General features: G+C 36.6%; 1 protein-coding gene and 1 non-coding gene across 3 annotated transcripts in view; one reads left to right on the forward strand and one right to left on the reverse strand.

The window, feature by feature from the left end:
• Positions 1 to 19945, forward strand: part of ced-6 (PTB domain-containing adapter protein ced-6) — a 123578-nt gene that overhangs the window by 38713 nt on the left and 64920 nt on the right. The window lies entirely within an intron of this gene.
• Positions 15171 to 15241, reverse strand: TRNAG-GCC (transfer RNA glycine (anticodon GCC)). Its single transcript has one exon. It is a non-coding gene; the product is annotated as a tRNA-Gly (tRNA).

Here is a 19945-nt window from a genome sequence, read left to right on the forward strand (position 1 = left end):
ATGAGTCCCCAACAAAGTCCATAACATTTACTCCAGTATTTTTTGAAAACATTGATCTGGTTATTCTATTTACAAATAATTGAGTCGTGATCTAGGGATTGCATGGTCACACTCTTACAGAGTTATATAGTATTTTTTGTAAAATAATAGAGTGTACAGTGGAATACCATTTACTTTGCACACAAGGCTAGATAGACCGAAAAAATTAAAATCATGGGGGGATTCAGTCCAGGATCCAACGGCACTGCCACTCTTTACAATGGCCAAAGACAGTTTTTATGGGATTTCTCCATTGATAAATGATGAATCGCTATAGCTACGAGAACCGTTGGCAATGTGACGTTGATTGGTGATCGTATGAGGGACAAGAAGTTTAATGTTGTTACCATTGGCTCTTTGCTTTTCCACTGCCAATGCAACAGAGCTCATACCTTGTTGTTTTCGGACGGGGAGAATTGCTGATGCGATAATGACTTTTGCATCGGTTGCTGCTGGAAGTGTTTTTCTCAAATTAAAATTCGATCGGGCAAGCTGTAACTTTATGTCAATCTTGAAATTGGAGGGTAACCATTATGATATATTGAATATTTCATGATTTAATTTTCCAACCAGATGATACTCTTGGGTCACTGCAGTAGTCAACTCGCCGTCAGTTTCAAAGCATGTTCAATAAACATAGACCAAGGTATTATCCTGTAACTCCTTGTATCCCTTAGTTGTCATTATCTTATATTGTACGGAGCTTGCATAGTTTGATGAATTATTACTAGTGCTCACCAATGTTCCATTAATGAATACATTAATTTGTTTGAATAGGTTGTGTAGAATAAAGCTTTCGTAGGAGAGACCCTCGGCACCAGTTGGAGTTTTACCATCTGGCTTTTTATTCACTGTGATATTTAAATAAATAATGATTGATGACAAATCAATAAAATAGTATTTATTGAAAAATATTTGACAGTGTATGTTTTCGGGGAGGGGCTGCAGGATGTGAACTTGTTCATAGCAGCCATGCGTTACACTGACCTCAACAGTTTCAGAATTGAATTGATTCAATTAAGAATTAACTGATGGATCTGATTTCTTGTTGGGGAGATATGTCATTTTAAAAGAAGAAGTACTCCTTTTATCGAGCAATATACTTCTTTTCCTTCTGCTGATCAGTGGTCGTCCTTGTTTTATCCATTGAAGTCATTTTTTATCTCTTATACTATCTGCTTGAGTGAAGACTGCTGAATGGAAGACATGCACTCATCCTTTTCAATCCCTCCCCATTTTGTCGAGATTTTAGTTGCTAACAAACGGCTCTAGTTGAAGATCTAATAATTTCATTAAAACTTTTCTTGAAATTCTTGCTCGACCCCCAGTGCTGTAGAGGTGAGCCAGAAAACTTTGACGCAGCTGGTATAAGCTCTTTTAAGGCAAGGTGTAGTTCTGAACGAATTAGCCTAGCCAATGAACTACCAAGACCAAAGCCAGACATTGCAGTACGACGCTTGTAGTAGTCCAATCCATTGCCTATTTGACGTGGACTCAAAGCATCAACGTGACACTCAATATCAGGGCAGACAAATATAATTCTCCTATTTTTCCTTTTAGGTTATTGTGTTGTCGCCGACAATGGGTTAAAAGTGTCATATAATCACAGCTACGCCTTTTTAAATTGCTAGGGGATCACCCAGTGCAGTACTGAGTGCTAACTTGTAGAGATACCGAAACGTATTGTTTAAGGGGCTGTCCTAAAGATGTCTTATATTGTAGTGATGATTATGCTCATGATTTGTTTGTTGTTCAAGAGTTCGTAGGAGGGGAACATTTGAATTACCAATTCTAGATGTTTCCACAAATCAGGCATAGTGAAACGAAAAAGTGTTCGGGTACAAGGCGGTCGGATAGTCAGAAACATTGAAATAAGTGTTTTAGGCAATTTTGCTATCGATTGATCTGAGCTTGAGACCTAAAACCTCCCTCTGATTGTCAGTGAAAATAATCTCTTCACTGGCAATATATAAACTAATGTAGATCTTTCCCTCCTCCTTTGAATAGTTGAAATAAAAAGTTACTTTTTTACTAGATGAAATTCTTTTATTAATAGAACGACATAAATAGTTGATTAAGATTATTTCCTAATATTTTAACGCAACGAATGGTTAATTCAACTGATTTATTTTTTGAATTTTTTCTTGATCAGTTGAAGATGGTGGTGGCCAATTATATGGTCTAATTTTTATATCATATTTACGGTCTTTTCTCAGGATGTCGTAGGTATTTTTGAGAATACAGTCGACAAGAGCCACTTCATACGTACCCTCTAATTTGATGGCGGGGGAGAGTTTTGTCCAAAAATCACTTGTTGTATTCAAGTCGTTGCAGAGAGGATCGGAAATATTGGACATGAAATTTACATAAAAATGATTAGGCATTGTCAATGTATTCAACACCAATTAAATAATCAAAATCAGAGTTGTACCCAAGCCACCGAACAAGTAACTGTTTCCTACCCCGGCGAGAACAAGTCTTTAATTTCTTTTCAATTTGATAGATTTCATTAATTTTTTTAACTTTTTGTAGTTCATAGTCATAAAAGCCGCCGAGAATTTCTTCATATTTAAACTCGTGTAAACGATATGCCATTGGCTCAGTGTCATGTGTGGTCGACTCTTTAAATGGTATTATTGAAAACTAATAAGCCCCCTAGTTGGAATCCTTGGTTGTTCTAATAGTACGACCCGATTAGCAGGCATAGACGAAATTTTTCTTCTTGACAATCGTTTACATGGCACGTTTTGTAAGAAAGATGTCAATTGTATCATGATCAAACTGATGAACTTTCGTTGGTGTAGAATTGTACAATGATCGATGGGGTCTCTGATTATAGATGAATATGATTTAATGCACATCCTGAACAAGAGTCAATGTATTTTTCAAAATCTAGTATTTTGAAATTAAAATCCAAATAGTTTTTGTGAATCGCTTGATCGATGAAACTTTCATAGAACTATGATCATCATAGAACATTTAATAGTAATTCACTAGTACTTTTACAACACGGGGGTTAAAAAATTCACTGCCGCAATCTGTTGGTATTTTTTTATATGAATCTTGTTATAGACGACTTTCATTGTCCCGAGCAACTTAAATGCCCCTATTTGATCACAATAGACTGGCATATGCAAAACTACTACAAAAACTAATTACAAGAAGAATGTACTTGTATGGTGTATTTTGACATTGTTGAATCTCATTTAGTCAGGAGATATGTATGCATTATTTAAAATGGGAAAAAGGCTTTAGTTTTTTGATATTGATTAGCACGAAGTCTTCGATTTCTATGCAGAGTGTCACTTGATTCATTTTGTAGATAGTCTTGTACACTTTTAGTATGAACACCATTGACTTTGGAAAGAGTGGTGGGAGAACTTAAACTCTCCACCTCGCCAATATTTTCATAAACACCTTTCAGAACTTCAACCATTTTGAACGTAAACACGTTGTGTAACGTCCACTACCCTTTTGTATACTGGCGGCTGGTGGTGGTGGTGGTGGTGGTGACGTTGACTTGATACGTCTTCGCTTTTGTCTAGCTATCAGTGGTGTTCTAGTATTTTCCAAAATTGATTTAAAATCTTCTTCTTCTTCATATTTTAATGGTGGTGTTGTTGTTGTTGTTGTTGCTGTTGATGCATGTTCATTTAATTTTTTTAGAATTTGTCTATTGCTAATAAGGCTTTTGGGAAAGTTTAATGTATTTAGAAAGTTGTACAGATGATCGTCAAATGATAATAGTCCTTAAGGATTTGTAACCATGTCATAGATTATATCAAGTAGATTATAGCTCTTGCCCTGAATTATAATCCCTTTCCCATTGCTCTCAAGTTGAATATGATCTTGACCACTTTCCATAAGATAGGTTAGGAGTCGTGTTAATTTTTCAACAAAATTTTTGGGGCATATATTTACAAATTTAAATAAAATCTAATACAAATCCTACTTCTTTAATTTTTTTACAGCTGCAGACTCTTGAGGAGATGATTCTTTTTTGTGACTTATACCAGCAGCAGCAGCGGTGTCCTTCACACGATAGGGCTTATGTTTGTCCACTCGGCAAAGTGCATCTTGAAGTAAAAGCAGTTTTTTATCATCCTCAATATTGTCATTGTCAAGGAATTTACTCAGATTTGAGAGAGCGAGTTCTATTGGAGTCAATTTATAGGGTTTTGCCATTCTCTAGAGAAAACTGTTTACAAGTCCTGCAATTATTGGAAGTAAAAGTGTGAAAAAGCTACCGCCCACCTGAAGAAGTCGTTTATTTTTCAAATTATGTCCTTTATTTTTATAGGCCCAAGTACTTACAATGGAACGATGTTTCTTTGCCTACTGCTTAACTAATTCTGGCAGTTGAACATTACCCTCGGTCAAATTTAAATAAAGTTCAGATATTAGATTAATGAAATCATTGTCAATACCATGCTTGAGTATGGCTTTCCTAAGCGAAGGTTTTGAAGTACTTAGAACAGAAAATAGATGTATATTTCCATGTAGTTCCTTCAGTGTCATGATAGCAGCTAATAGGTATTTTTAGTGTTCACGAGGAAATATATTGTAATTTCACTGTCAAAAATATCTTTGACTACACGCAGATCCTCGGGTGTATTTTGATTAAGATCCAATAGGATGTAGCCGTAGGGTTTATTAGTTGCTTGATTGTATGCTGAGAGCAGCAATTTGGGTTTTCCAGGATATATCTGCCTATTGAGAGTTATTAGTGAGCGGTAATCACGAACAACTCTCTAGATGATATAGTTGGTGCAGTTCAATGCAAGTGTTTGCATACATTTGCTCTGATGAAAGATATTGTGTAGAACCAGAGTAACGGAAATCTGTTCGTGATGAGAGCGAACAGTGAACAATTGTCGCATTTCCTGGGACCATTGTTCAATAGATTCAGCCAGAACGTCAATGATCAGCCAAGAGTTTGGTTCAATAATGCTGAAAACATCAAGTCCCTGTATGAATTGTATCTGCACCAATCCCATGGTGGTGGCAGCAATTGCTTTTTATTTTATCGTATGACTCCTGCCAAATACTGTAACAATAGTAGATTTTTTTCGGCTTTTCCACAAACATTTTATCGCAATTTTTAATTATTTTAGTTAAGAGTGTTTTTTTGCCCGACATTCACGGCCCACACAGAAACGATCTGAATGGTGTTTTAAATTGATACATGTTCCCTTCAATAGTTCACCTGAAGAACTAACTGTATACCATAGTTGTCTAATGACTAAATAATTTCCCTACTACTACTACTACTCCGTTAAAGAATAATAATAATAAGAATACGAATAAATAATAATATTTTATTTTAATATATTCATAAAAAAGTAAAAATAATTAAAAAATACTAAATTGAAAAAAAGAAAATTAAAAATGAAAAAAAAATACAACATTTCAATAGGCACAGAGAGAAAAAAAAACGCTTAAATAAATACACTTTTTTTTGTTTATTTATTTATAGAAAACAAAATACAACATTAGATTAAAGCACTTAAAATAATATCACTTTTTTTTTAATTTGAATGCAACATTTACAAAAGCACAAAAAAAATCTGTTCTAATTCCAAAAAAAAGAATAAATTTGGTAGTGGCTGGTGGTGCGCCCCCCGCTGGCAGCCGCCCCCCGGGCCGCGAGGCCCCCCCCAAAGGTTTTAGGAAAAAATTTACTGGACTTTATTCAAACCGAGACTTTCCCTATGGATAACACATTCGGCCCGGTCTGAAGTTAAATAGTGCCCAAGGGGGAGGGTAGTCACACCGTCTTGACAAACAGAGCTTGTCGGAAATGGTACTCATGGAAATTTCCTCTACAATTATTGTAAAATTCCAGCTGTTCAGGGAGCAAACTGGCAAAAATGTCGCTGTTAGAACTGTATTTACAGCGATATGATTCCACTAAATGGTCAAGATAAAATTCTGACACACATAACATGTTGGCACCCCTTTACATCGTTTTTTGACTTTTCTTTTGTGTGTCTGTATAAAGTACCCCTTAGGACTTACAAACACACCACGGGAAATCATGTCGCTTCCCGTTTCTGATTTAAAAAATAAAAGCTGATTTGCCACCCAACGTTTCACTAGCTCTGGGTATAGCCCACTCCAATTGGTGTAGTCCATCCGTGAGCTGATAATTTCACCGTGCGCCAAATCATCAATTAGATTTGGGGTTTTTACTTTTAACAGTAGAGAATCTGTGTTCCCGTAGCAGACCTCTACTTGCCCCTTCTCCGGCCACTGTACCCTAGCCAGATTGTAGTAGAATTCCAACATAAGCTTTTTTGAGATCTCTAAGATCGCACTGCCTGCTGCAATATTTTTATTTAAGACAATACGTCTTTTTTTCCTATTCAAAAGTACCATGTCTGGGCCAAGGAGCGTAAAGGAAGTATAATTGGGATCGGCAATATTTCGAACACATTGTTTGGGATCGGTCACGACGTAAGAACGATTCCTATTGCGAACACTCTCACACATTTTGCCGAAAGCCGAATTCAAAATGAGTTTATAAATTTATTTTTCGGCTTTCGTCTGCGCTTCAGAACGTTTCTTGACAAAGGTGTCAACAAACGTTTTTAGATATGCTTTTTGACTAAACTGGAGCGCTCTGTGAACCTTTGTGTCGTTGAAACCGTTGTTGCACATCCATTTTAAAGCCACATAAGGTACAACAATATTTTTTTCGGCAGAAGGTCAGCAATAAGTTTTTGTTTTGAAGTTGACCAATGCAATCCGTCCTCCTCGACTAAACGCCTATTGCGGGGGGTTATAGAGTCCTTAGTCACAGGTCTATTGATGCACCGTAAAACAAAATCCTTTATTGAATCGTGAAGCTCAACTGGTATCTCCCCATCACTATCAAAGAAACATCCCACTGGCTCAGTTCCTTGAATAGTAGTGTTAAGGGTGGGGAAATGGGAATCTTAAAGGTCATTGAGCAATTTATATTCAACGCAAGGTAGCACATAATGGGACAGGATAAAAGGGTCGATATAATTCATATAAAGGAAAACTGCATCCGATTTTGTCCCCGTCTTCTCTCCAGTTCGATCAGTTTCCAAGATACGATCCCCATGAAAAACGAAACCACCCCTCATTGAACTTTCAATGAACAGACACTGATTAATATCTGTGATTAGCCCGATTTTTCCCCACAAATTCTTAGGAGAAGGCCAATCACTAGATGAGCATATGAAAAATAATAGCCAAAATCAATATTAAATTCCCTATAGATTTTATCCGCATTTTTATACAAATTGTGCGACAAAGCCAACATATGACTCGACAAATACATATTGCAGAAGTCAAACCTGTTTTTACACCTTTATTCTGTCCATACTTTTTTAGCAGAACTGTGTTCCTCGGGGTTACAACTACGGTCATGTAAGCTATCGTAAAACGATTCCATTAAAGGAGAGGTTTACTTGATAAATCTTGACATGGTACAATAATACTCATAAGGATAAATGCCTCTTACCATCAACAAGTCATAAACATTATCTGGAGATTGTGGCTTGAAAAAGAGAAAAGTGTTTAATCTGTCAATGTTTTTCTGTGTTTCAATCAAGTCGATCACTCATTTGGGGGCAATTATATAGGAACTTCAGTAGTGATTTTTATCCGTTTAATCAACATTAACTTCAACAAATCTCCACATAAATTCTAAAACAAGCAACTTTTCCGATGATTTAGGAATAATTTTTTAGAAAAAGCTGTGTATAACCCATGCATCATCCACTGTTCCATTTATTTTATGATGTGCCCTTTCTGGTAGCACATATTTCAGTTCGTAGTTAGAATTATGTATAAAAACCGGACGAAAGAGTTGCTGTGTAATTTTTAAATTACATGAATTGTGAACCCACCCCCAAAAGTTACTTTTTCCAATTGAATTGCGGTCAGTAAGGTGATTATGATCCTGGACTGCGTCTTTTGGGGCAATAATATCCCTACAAACCCAACAAATTGACCCCTTTTCTAGTGCAAGATGCTCTTGATCTGACAATGTCATTGGGTAGTTGGTTTGACGCACTCGTAAAATTATGGTGTGTGCTTTTTTTATTAAAGATACCAATACCTAGTCTATGATACCCTAATCCTCCATTGCCAAAAAAAACTCTTCGTGTGGCATTTTATTGTTGGAATAGCGACGTGCATGCGCGTAGGAACACGCAACTAGTTTGTCTTCCTTGACTATATTTGGCCTTGATGGGTCTGATACCTCAACCAGTCTTGATTCACAATCCAAAGATACTTTATCAACTTGTAGCTGGGAATTTTGGAAATTTTTAAATTGTAAAGTATCTTTGCCTTTTCTATTCGTTGATTCCCATGAATTTTGCAATGCCCCATGTGATCCGAGAATGTTCGTTCATTTCAAAATGGGGAAAGGCACATGGGGCAATAGAGACGTTCCCCTTTCTGAACGCCTTGAGACAGGAGTCAACTTATTGCTATAACGGGGAAAAAATGACCATAGGAATTTACATCTTTGGGAGGTTCGTAAACAACCCATATTCAATTTTAAACATTTTCCATCATTGATGTCCTCGCTGAACAGAGTGCTCCTTTTTATTTGGTTTCCATCCCATGTTTATAAAGTTTGTGTCGTACTTGAAAACTACCACCCCCAACCCAAGATGTTTATTAGGTTTTTCAAATATGGTTATCTCTTTCAAGGACATCAGATACTTCCCCTCTAAACAGTAAAAATTTACTTTGGGGAAATTTTCTCCACCGTTACGAGCAAGTCCGTCGAGATTTTTCATTGTTGAATCTATTTTTAATGTTTTATGGGCTGCTGCTAAAAATGTATATGTAAAGCATTGGAGCACCGTTTCAAAATTGAAACCCTGAAGTCCTCTTGTAGTCGACAAGTCTGGGTAGCAATTTATTCTTCGACTACTACCCGCTCCCTTTACAATAAAGTTTTTTTTAAATCTACTGAGATTCAGGTCCGTGCATTCAATGTATAAAGTGGTGGACTCCCCCTGTCGTTAAATGTGTCCAAAGTCGATTTTAATTTATTTATCCAGTTGAAAAAGTTGCTCTCCAATTCGTTTAGACCAGGGTAAAAAGTCTGGTTGCCAGTTGAAAAAAGAAAATATAAATATCCCCAGATGTCCCCTTTTGTAAATAAACTTTTTGATTAGCTGATGCTTTAACCCCCCCTTGACCCTCCCGTTTCTGAATCTGAATCTCTATAAGTACTCGAATTCTGTCGATGTAGCTATGGAGAACATTCACGGGGTCTGTTAAAATAATGCCCTCGTCAATCACGTTTTCCTCGGGAGGGTTAAAATCTACCCTATATGTTTGCAAGTGACCTAGAGCAGATTCTAACAAATAAAATTCACGTGATTCCGGGGACGTGACACCATTTTCATGTCCTACACCTATTTTTACAGGACTCAATTCACTAATTATAAAACTATCGTCAAAAATGTCCCCGGAAATATTAGGTCCAACAGTTTGCAGAAGAATGTCCATTTCTACAGCTGTAAATTGAAAATAAAGGGGGATACCAAATAAAGTACCTTCACTAACTTCATCATCATCCGGTGAGAGGGGAAATTACCCATGATACTTTGAAGTCCCGGGCCAGGGAAGGCAGAAGTTTTCACAGCTTCCCCCTGAAACTAGAAAATGAACGGATTAAGTTTTTTTTTCTTTGACAAAAGTTTTATCACAATTATAACACACTTTTCTTTTTCTTTTTTTTCTTTTTTTTTATCAAACAATTTTTTTTTCTTAATTGGATTCGAATTTATATAACAAATGCGAAATAAATTACAAATTTTTGCTTATAGCATTATTTACAAAACAATGCATAATAAATTACAAATTTTGTTAATAACACACATACACACGCGCGCACACATGCACACATATGCACACACACACCCACACGCACACACACACACACAAACGTACACACACACACACACACGCACACAAACATGCACACACACGCTGAAATATTCTTAAAGGTTGAAAATGAGTTTCTAAACCATTAGCCTTTATTCCATTAGCCTTTAAAGCGCTTCGGAAACAGCATCAAATAGAAATGCGCTGTGGTAACAATTAATGCGACGTCTGAATTTCTACTTCAAAAATTCTTAATTTTCTCATAACTTTTGATGGATTAAGGTAAACGAAATAATTTAAAGATATTCAAAATCAGCATTAAAATACAATTCAGTTGATATGTATAATGAAAATATTTCAGCGCTCGGATCAAACATAAGAAATAATGATATGGAAATATATGCCATTCAATCATTACATCGATATTGAATTTACACTATCTCAATGAATTATCGAGTAGACGCGGCGCATGCACCGCTCACACACACACACACACACATACACACACACACACACACACACATACAACAATCATTACGACGTTATTGAATTATTGGGTATACAGAAAAATAAGCGGCGCATGCACCACACACACACTCCTTCAAATTGACTTGGGAAAAAAGAATCATTAGCGAGAAATAATATTTGAAAACTCACATTTAAATTTGCAGCTTGCATGTCGAGAGCTGTAGGGGCCACATCATTCTCGCCTTGCATTGGTCTTGAAGGGCCCGGCAATGCTTGATAGGGGGTGACCTTGCGATCTTGACTAGATGATACTTATGCATTATGGGAATCTATCCATTACCTTTTGAATTGTCCGTAACGTTGCATAGAAGTTCGTGAAGTGCTGACACTAGCTTGAGGTGCTCCTGACTGCCCATGAAAACTGGTCATGCAGCCAAAATATATGAATATTGATGGTATTGCAGCTTGCATCGATGTGATATCACCCCATCTTGGTCTCTTTTCGGAGGGAGGGTAATTGTATGAATCCACCTCCGCATCCTTAAAAAAGAAGAAAAATTTAGTAAGGATAATAATAATAAGCCCTCTTTTACAGATAAATTGCCCTCTAAAGTTTATTCAGATGTTTGTAGCACTCTATGTCTTAGCACTTTAGAATAAAACAGAATAAAACAACAGAGTCTCTCAAACCCCGTAAAGCTATTTTAAAAGGTATAAGAATTATTTATTTAACAGAAATCCTCGCTTTTTGAATGACCACCAAGTAAAGAAAAAAACCCTTGTATAACCGAAACCCCGTAAAACTGAACCCCCGTGCTACTGAACCCTCGTGCAACTCGACCCCATTTAACTACACCCCCCGGTAACTATACCCCCTTTAACTGAACCCTCGTGCAACTCAACCTTCCGTGCAACTCAACTCCCGTGCAACTCAACCCCAGCCTGAGCGTGCACATATTTCTTTTTGGTGAATTGACTTTCCCTTTAAGCACTCTCTGAAAGTTCCAACTTAATACACAAATTCCTTAATGAAGAAATAGTTTGTTTTTTCACCTTACAATGAACGTGTTAGAATTGATACATTGCCCCCTTCCCTGTCTTATATTTTTATAAAAGCCACTTAATCATCTGTTAAACCCTTTTTGCTTTCATCAAATACGTCTTGTTTAATTTGGCCATAAAAAGAAACTTTTGAATCGCGCATACAAGAATCATTTATTTAACAGAAATCCTCGCTTTTTGAATGGCCACCAAATAAAGAAAAAAACCCTTGTATAACCGAAACCCCGTGCTACTGAACCCCCGTGCTACTGAACCCTCGTACAACTCGACCCCATTTAACTAAACCCCCGTGTAACTATACCCCCTTTAACTGAACCCTCGTGCAACTCAACCTTCCGTGCAACTCAACTCCCGTGCAACTCAACCCCAACCTGGGCGTGCACATATTTCCTTTTGGTGAATTGACTTTCCCTTTTAAGCACTCTCTGAAAGTTCCAACTTAATACACAAATTCCTTAATGAAGAAATAGTTTGTTTTTTCACCTTACAATGAACATGCTAGAATTGATACATTGACCCCTTCCCTGTCTTATATTTTTATAAAAGCTTCTTAATCATCTGTTAAACTCTCTTTGCTTTCATTATATAAGTCTCGTTTAATTTGGACATATAAAGAAACTTTTGAATGGCGCATACAAGAATCATTTATTTAACTGAAATCCACGCTTTTTGAATAGCCACCAAATAAAGATAAAAACCCTTGTATAACCGAAACCCCGTACAACTGAACCCCGTGCTACTGAACCCTCGTGCTACTGAACCCTCGTACAACTCGACCCCATTTAACTAAACCCCCCTTTAACTATACCCCCCTTAACTAAACCCTCGTGCAACTCAACCTTCGTGCAACTCAACTCTCGCGCAACTCAACCCCAGCCTGAGCATGCACATATTTCCTTTTGGTGAATTGACTTTCCCTTTAAAGCACTCTCTGAAAGTTCCAAATTAATACACAAATTCCTTAATGAAAAAATACTTTGTTTTTTCACCTTACAATGAACGTGCTAGAATTGATACATTGACCCCTGCTCTGTCTTAAATTTTTATAAAAGCCACTTAATCATCTGTTAAACCCTTTTTGCTTTCATCAAATACGTCTCGTTTAATTTGGCCATAAAAGGAAACTCTTGAATCGCGCATACAAGAATTATTTATTTAACAGAAATCCACGCTTTTTGAATAGCCACCAAATAAAGATAAAAACACACAGAATGTGGCATTGTTCCATCTTGCCCCCTATCAATTCTGAGTTTCCGGCTAGAATTAGACAAAGCCTCCGTCTTAATCACCAAGCTTTTGTATTTTGGTTCCAAAAAAAGGACCCTTTTCTGTAATTATAAACACATATGGTTTTAATCTCTGTGATAAAATGCGCGTGCGAAGCCTGTTCTCCGAAAGTGACCGTTTCTTGTAACACAGAAGACTTCTATTTAGGCTGAAAAGGATTTTTGATAACTGGAAAAAAGGACATTTTTTGAACGAAATAACTATTTCTACAGAGCAGGGTGAGGGTGGTTTTGTTTACATAATAGAAAAAAGCATACTTAGCGTTTTCTATCGAATATACTCATTATATTTTTAAAATTTTGTATTGTTGGAGGGGAGGGGGCTAAGTCCCCCTGAAATTTGAATTTACTGGTAAATGCTTTTTATCTGGAAATAAATTAAAAAATTTAATAAGCTGTACTCACATTGACAATTGACGAATCCATTGTTTTCAAAGTTAATAATATGCAGTGTACTTTGCTCGATGTGTTAGAACATAATGAACATTAAATTCCAATGCATGAACATTTTATACAGTTTTTCAAGGACTAATAAAAAAACGGATGTTGAGCTTTATAATTTCATGCATGTCCCCAAAACATGTTTTTGACTACTTTATATCATACCAGTTTTTTTAAGAATGTACAAGTGAACTCATGACGTACATTCATTGTGCAATTGAAAACAAAAACAGAAAAAAAAACCTGTTTGCTTTAAATTATATTATTATGATCATACTCTCAAAACATGCTTGACTACTTTATATCATACCAGTTTTTTAAGAATGTGCACGTGAACTGACGATGTACATTCATTGTGCAATTGACAACAATAACAGAAAAAAACCTGTTTGACAACATTATACACTGCCAAATAACTAGTCTGGTAATATGCCTTGGAAAGCTGCCAAGGAACATAAGGGACTGGAAATGGTACCTCTTACCCTACTCTTATTACGTTAACAATATTTAAACTGTTGTTTTTGGGGGTTTAGGGAAGGACGCAACTAGGTTAGGTTAGGTTACATATTTAATATATACTATGTTTTGCTCTTAACCCCCCCTCCTAATGTGCAAATATATAGCCCAAATTTGTTTCTAAACTATTATATTTTCATCCTATTTTATTTTATTTCATTAGCATTAACCAAACTTGACTTCATTCGTGTGTAGGATATAATGCACAAGTACCAAAAATTGCTATATCTAGTGCCTTTTGTCAGCAAAAAAGGTAATATTTAAATATATGCCATTTTCAACAAAAACTGCATCTTCATATACAAAGTAATTTAAGACATATATCTCTTGAGAAGATAATATAATACATGTATCATTTGAAATTCGCCCCCGGGAAATAATATAATATTTGAGTAACTCCTCTGTCTGATTTCTTGCAATTCGTTATTTACTATTCCGACTAATATTTATTGTGATATAGCCTATGATATGTATGTGTGATATATTTATGTGATAATGAAATAGCCATATATTTTCCATGTACATTGAGAAAATAATTTGTTATAATGGTGCTTACTTATTATATCGACCACATTGTTGTTCTTGATGTGTTGTAAAACCGGTTTCTATGTGTACACTCGGGGATAATTAACTTAGCCTGAGTGAGATAAACTACTGTGTCGGTATATTTTAATTAAATATTTAATATATAGAGGTAGTTAGGTATTAAATATAATGCACTCTGGGTGGCCTGCTTTCTGTTATTTTCTGCTGTAATTTCCATAATTTTGTTTCTAAAGTATTATATTTTCATCATATTTTGGTGTATTTGATTATGATTGGCCTAACTTCACTTCTTGAGTGTGGGCGATATAATACATGAGTAGCATCATAATTTCCCAAAAGGGCAACATATATGGTGCCCCCCCTTGCACATAAAAAATTGGGTACTGTGCTAAAATGCAGGACGCATGCGAGCAGTGATAATACTAACATCAGATAAAAACCTGTTTGTCTGCAATGATAAGGGATTGAATGAACATGGATGCTAAAATTACAATTTGGGATTCGCCAATTTGGAAAGACACAGGTTATTTTACCGCGATTCTGAAGGATATTTCTGCCTTCTGGGCGCAGTTTTTATAATTACATGTATTTTCTTAAGTTATTATATTTTTATCTTATTTTGTTTTATTTTGTTAGAAACTTCATTTCCCACGTTATTGGGCATGTTCTGTATTTAATATATGCTATCCTTTACCTCCACCCCCCCCCTAATGTGCAAATATATAGCCCAAATGTGTTCATAAAGTATTATATTTTCATCCTATCTTGTTTTATTTCATTGCCATTAACTAAACTTCACTTCTTGCATGTGTTCTGGATTTTAGAACAGTACCAAAAATTGTCTATATTTTTTAATATATTTTTTACGAGGAATCATCTCATTGTTATCCGAAGAACAAAAAATGCAAGTAAACTTTGTGTAAGACAAAATGCATTGACCGGGAATCGAACCCGGGCCGCCCGCGTGGCAGGCGAGCATTCTACCACTGAACCATCAATGCTTGATCAAAATAGATAAAATAAATAGTTTTAATAATTCTAATGGGATTATTGCTAGGCGTACTTACTACTAACGATAGGCAATGAACTGATAGTAAATGAAAAAACCGAAGACTTTTTGCGGTAAATATGTACACCTTCACTTGAAGTCTTCTTCTTCTTCTTCTTGAAATGCCAGGTAAACTTATCGTTTTCATATTGTTGACTTATGAATAAAGTAAACATACCATTCGATGTCTTTTTTTATGCTCTTTCCAAATATAATAATCATTTTTGTCGGAAATATATTTTACCCCCCACCCCTATATATACAACTTCAGGATATATTTTTGCACATTAGTGACGGGGGGGGGGGTGTTAGGAAAGTTTAAACTTACCTCTCATTTGCATCAGAAATTAAATTTACCCCCAACCCCCCTAATGTGCAAATATATACCCTGAACTGGAATATATAGGGGTGGGGGTGAAATTTATTTCCGACAAAAATGATTATTATATTTGAAAAGAGCATAAAAAAGGTATCGAGTGGTATGTTCACTTTATTCGTAAGTCAATAATATGAATAACGAAAAATTTACCAAGTGCCAAGCATTCTGGAGTCCACTTCGGTCTCGTTTTGGCTTCACGACGATTTTCAATATACAGGGGATAATGGCAAGGCCGTACCCAAAATCTTTGAGTAAAACCCCCTCCGAAAAAAAAAATCCTGGGTACGGCCTTGGCCTTGGTCAGGAATAAGTCTTGCTTTGCTACCTTCTATGTGAACTACTCTCAGATATAGTTATGTCTTAGGAAATCTAAAACATTTTTGTATAGATGTCTTTCAGTGTTAGCTGGCAGGTTTGAGAGCAGCAAAATGTTCATGTCAGGCTGGAGCTTTGCCTACCTGAAGATTCTCTTAATGTTTATTACTTCCTGCTGGATAGGTCCTACATTGACATTCAAAATCAAGGTGGTTCAAGGATTCTGGAAATGAGTTTCAAAATCTCAATATGGATCGGCTCGTTTATGCCAAATAAACTCCTGTTTCCTCAGGATCTAAGAGTTGCTTTTTATTCTATAATAAAGAATGTTATCTGCCCTTGATGGAAATAATGATGGAATGGGTATTTTTGTTTTCGAAGGAACTCTTCTTCTGAAGATGTCTCTGAAGGTCTGGGCCTTCAAATTTGGATTTATTGGATTATTCAAGGAGCTACTAGCTAGCTGGTCTGCTACCTCATTATATTGGATGCCTTGGTGGCTGGGGATATGCTGAAACTTGACTTTAATAAGGCTATTTTGGAGACTGATTAATTGATCTCTGATTGTCCTCAGCTCTGTATCCTTAGCACTCTAATGGATATTATCAATGAGCTGAAGGGCGCCTTGGGAGTCTGAGAGTAATATTGATGACCTTTAAAGCCTCTTTTAATGCCGATAGCTCGGCAGTGAGGATGGAAGTATTGTCAGGAAGTCTGGTTTTTATATTCAGTGCATAACTTGGGATAACAGATGCAGAGCTGCATTTGCTGCCAATTTACACTGACCTAGCCATCAGTGTAAATTTGGAGAGAATCTGGACACAAAGTGGTCATTTTCTCATGAAAAAGTGTCTGTATTTGGATTGGCAGGTAATTTGTCTTTTGCAAGGGTATCTACTCTGGTGAAAGACTTGGAGGTGACATTTGCCATCCTAGAGGGACAAGAAAATGACTGAAACAGGGTGAGCCAAGTTTCCAAGATGGGACAAGCTCGTTAAATGTTTTCCATGAGCTTATAGATGTCAAACTATGGGAGATACCATCTTTGGCAAAAGTGAGCTTAAAAATATCATGCTCATGACCTATAGCTTGTATCTTGCTGTAATATTTGATGATCAGCGTATTCCATCTTTCTAAAATAGAGGGCAGGCCGGTCAAAGTGTTTCACTTTGTTAGAGGAGCACTGAGCATGCAGCACTTAGGGCAATTTTGCTAGCCATATTTTGGATTGTTTCTAAGTTGGCAAGATTAGTCTTACTACATTCTCCATATGCTTCAATGGCATACTCAATCTTTGAACGAATAAACCTCTTGTAAAAATCAAAGAGTATTTCTTGGAAATTAGCCCACTTTGACCCCACCAGGTGCTTAAGGATGAGTAATTTTTGCATCCATGCATTTTTTACACAGTTGATTTGGTTTTGCCAAGTCAGTCTTGGATCTAGGTATACTCCTAAAACGGCTGTATATTGATCACTCATGATATGTCGATCAATCTCGATGTAATAATTTGTCTGCAATCTGAGAAACAGCCATTGAGCGCAGGACTGTCCCAGAGTTTCAACCTCTAGAACGATATGCTTTGAGGCATCCTATTATTGTCAGTGACCGATTTCGGCACGCCAATGGAAGCTGTCATGCGTCAAATTTCTGGCCAGACCAAGTACGCTAACGTTGCCCTGATGTTTTGAGGATTCTGTCAAAAGTTCTGCTGTTTCTTCCCAACAAAATTGTGTTTCCAAACTTCAGTTTTTCTTTGCTAAAGCTAAATCAAATATAATTTTTGTTCTTAAAAATAGTAAGAATTTGATTTTAATGTCTCTCTTCTGTAACTTGCATGTCTTAAAAAATCTTGTAATGTCAATAGTTGTCTTTTAATGACAATCGAAAAAGGTTTAACACCTTTTTCAGTTACCCATTGATTTAAAATCTATATTATGTAGCATAATGCATTTTGGATCATAACAGCTGAACCAAGCAGAAACAGAGGGAATACTTGGGGAAAATCTTTTGGCTCAAAACCTTTATGTCCTTCTTACTGGCGCAAAATTTCACACAGAAGGTAATTACGTTTTAAAAAGACGGTTTGTGGGAAACTATGCGTGGTAAGACTTATTTTCGGACAAACACCTGAAGATTTTCTCTATTATAACTTATATATCTCCACCAGGACATTTTCTGCGGGGTCACTACTCACTAGTGGTTCATTAACGTATATTGTGGCATCGTATACCTTGCACTATGTGTATCTATTTACGTGGAATGGAATTACCGGGATACACTAGTTGGGAGTAGAGCAAACTAAGAACTAGAATAAGGTAAAGGTCTAGAACAGTGGCTCTTCAGAAAGGACATACTCGAACAAAAAGTGACTGATTGTTATATTGCTAATTTTATGTTAATTTTTATAGTTTTGTTCGCGTTTTCGACAATTCATCTCCATCCCCCCTCTAATGATCTCACTAACCCAAGGCTTTACAAAAAAAACATAAAAAATGGTGGTATTTTTCCTCATAAATATGCAGCAAGTATCAATGAATTATGTATTCTTGTTTTTCCCGTTTTTTCTGTTTTTGAATCAGTTTTCATCAATTATTATGTTAGTTTTTTACATAGCTTTAGGCTATACTAACCATAAGACGGGAAGGAAGGGAGTGAATTGTCAGAAACCAGAAGAAACCATAAAATGAACATAGAATTAGCCGTATAAAAATGTGTCTCTTTCTGTTCTAGGACGTCTCCTTCTGAAGAGTCGGTATTCTAGACATTCACCTAGAATAATAATGCAAGGGGGGTTTACTAAATTTTTAGTATTATATTTTAGCACTTTTAACTATCTTTGTTTTGAAATCAAAGTAGCAAAATTTTGCTACTTTGACATTATGCTATAGCAGTAAATGTAGCGAGGGTCGTCCACTTTCAACCATCTGGTGCAAGTTTCAGGGTGCCACGGGTGCCAATGAGCCGCCATACATGGCACAGTCCCCGCCACGCTTGGTGCGCGACACCTGGTTTACGCTATTTTTAAAGTCGGCGACCCCTCGGAATGTGGTTACTTTTGAAATGTTGCTTCCCTTTGAGAGAAATTGTTCGCCCAAACGAATAATTTCTTCATTATTCTTAGTTTCTTAAGATTTCGAGAAGAACATACGTGAATGCAGCATCGAAGCATCCAGGGGCGTAGCTCCAGCATTTTTATTGAGGAGGCAAACAAGTTCCACATCCAGAGAGTCAAGGGGCATGGAATATATAATAGCTTTTTTTCAATTTATTGGGGGGGGGGGGGCAACTTCACCCCCCACTTGCCACCCCCAAATGACGCCACTGGAAGCATCTCACTGGGATAAGATCCGAAATTTAAGCAATGAACCTTTAAAAAATCTCGGTTTAATTCTCTTGCGCAAAAGTAGGCTAGTTTCTAATTATTTTGGCTTATTCTCAATACCGAGGGGTTGCCAACTTTTACAAACCACATACACCAGGAGGCGCGTGCTAAGCACGGCGAAAGTTTTATGAGCGTGGCGCAATTGTGTCACGCATTGTGGAGACTCTGCCATACGTGAAAAAACTGTGCGGTGCGCCTGGTGCTCTGAGATGTACACCAGTTGGTGGAAAGTGGATAACCCCTCGATCAGTTCCTTTCTGATATGGTATTGAAAAACAAATTGTTGATTCCAAATTTGTTCAACCCATGTTCGAGTGTTGAATCTAGTCTATGTTCCCAGCAGAGCAAATAAGGGTCCGTAAAGAGATACAAATACCCTTAAGATCAGTTGAAGGGTTGAAGGAAGATTTTTTGGGGATAAGGGGAGTGAAGTAATAAGTGGATCGTATGGACGCTATAGGAAATCATAAGAGCTGTGAAATTTGAGTTGGGGGTGCTATGGCTGGTTTTAAGGCCCAAATTTTAACATGGTTTATTCAACCCGCTTATACTCATAGCAGTGTACCTTTCGCACTTTT

This window comes from Artemia sp. Qi Xiang Cuo, chromosome 13, assembly GCF_049724085.1.
Source record: "Artemia sp. Qi Xiang Cuo chromosome 13, ASM4972408v1, whole genome shotgun sequence".
NCBI classification, from domain to species: Eukaryota; Metazoa; Arthropoda; class Branchiopoda; order Anostraca; family Artemiidae; genus Artemia; species Artemia sp. Qi Xiang Cuo.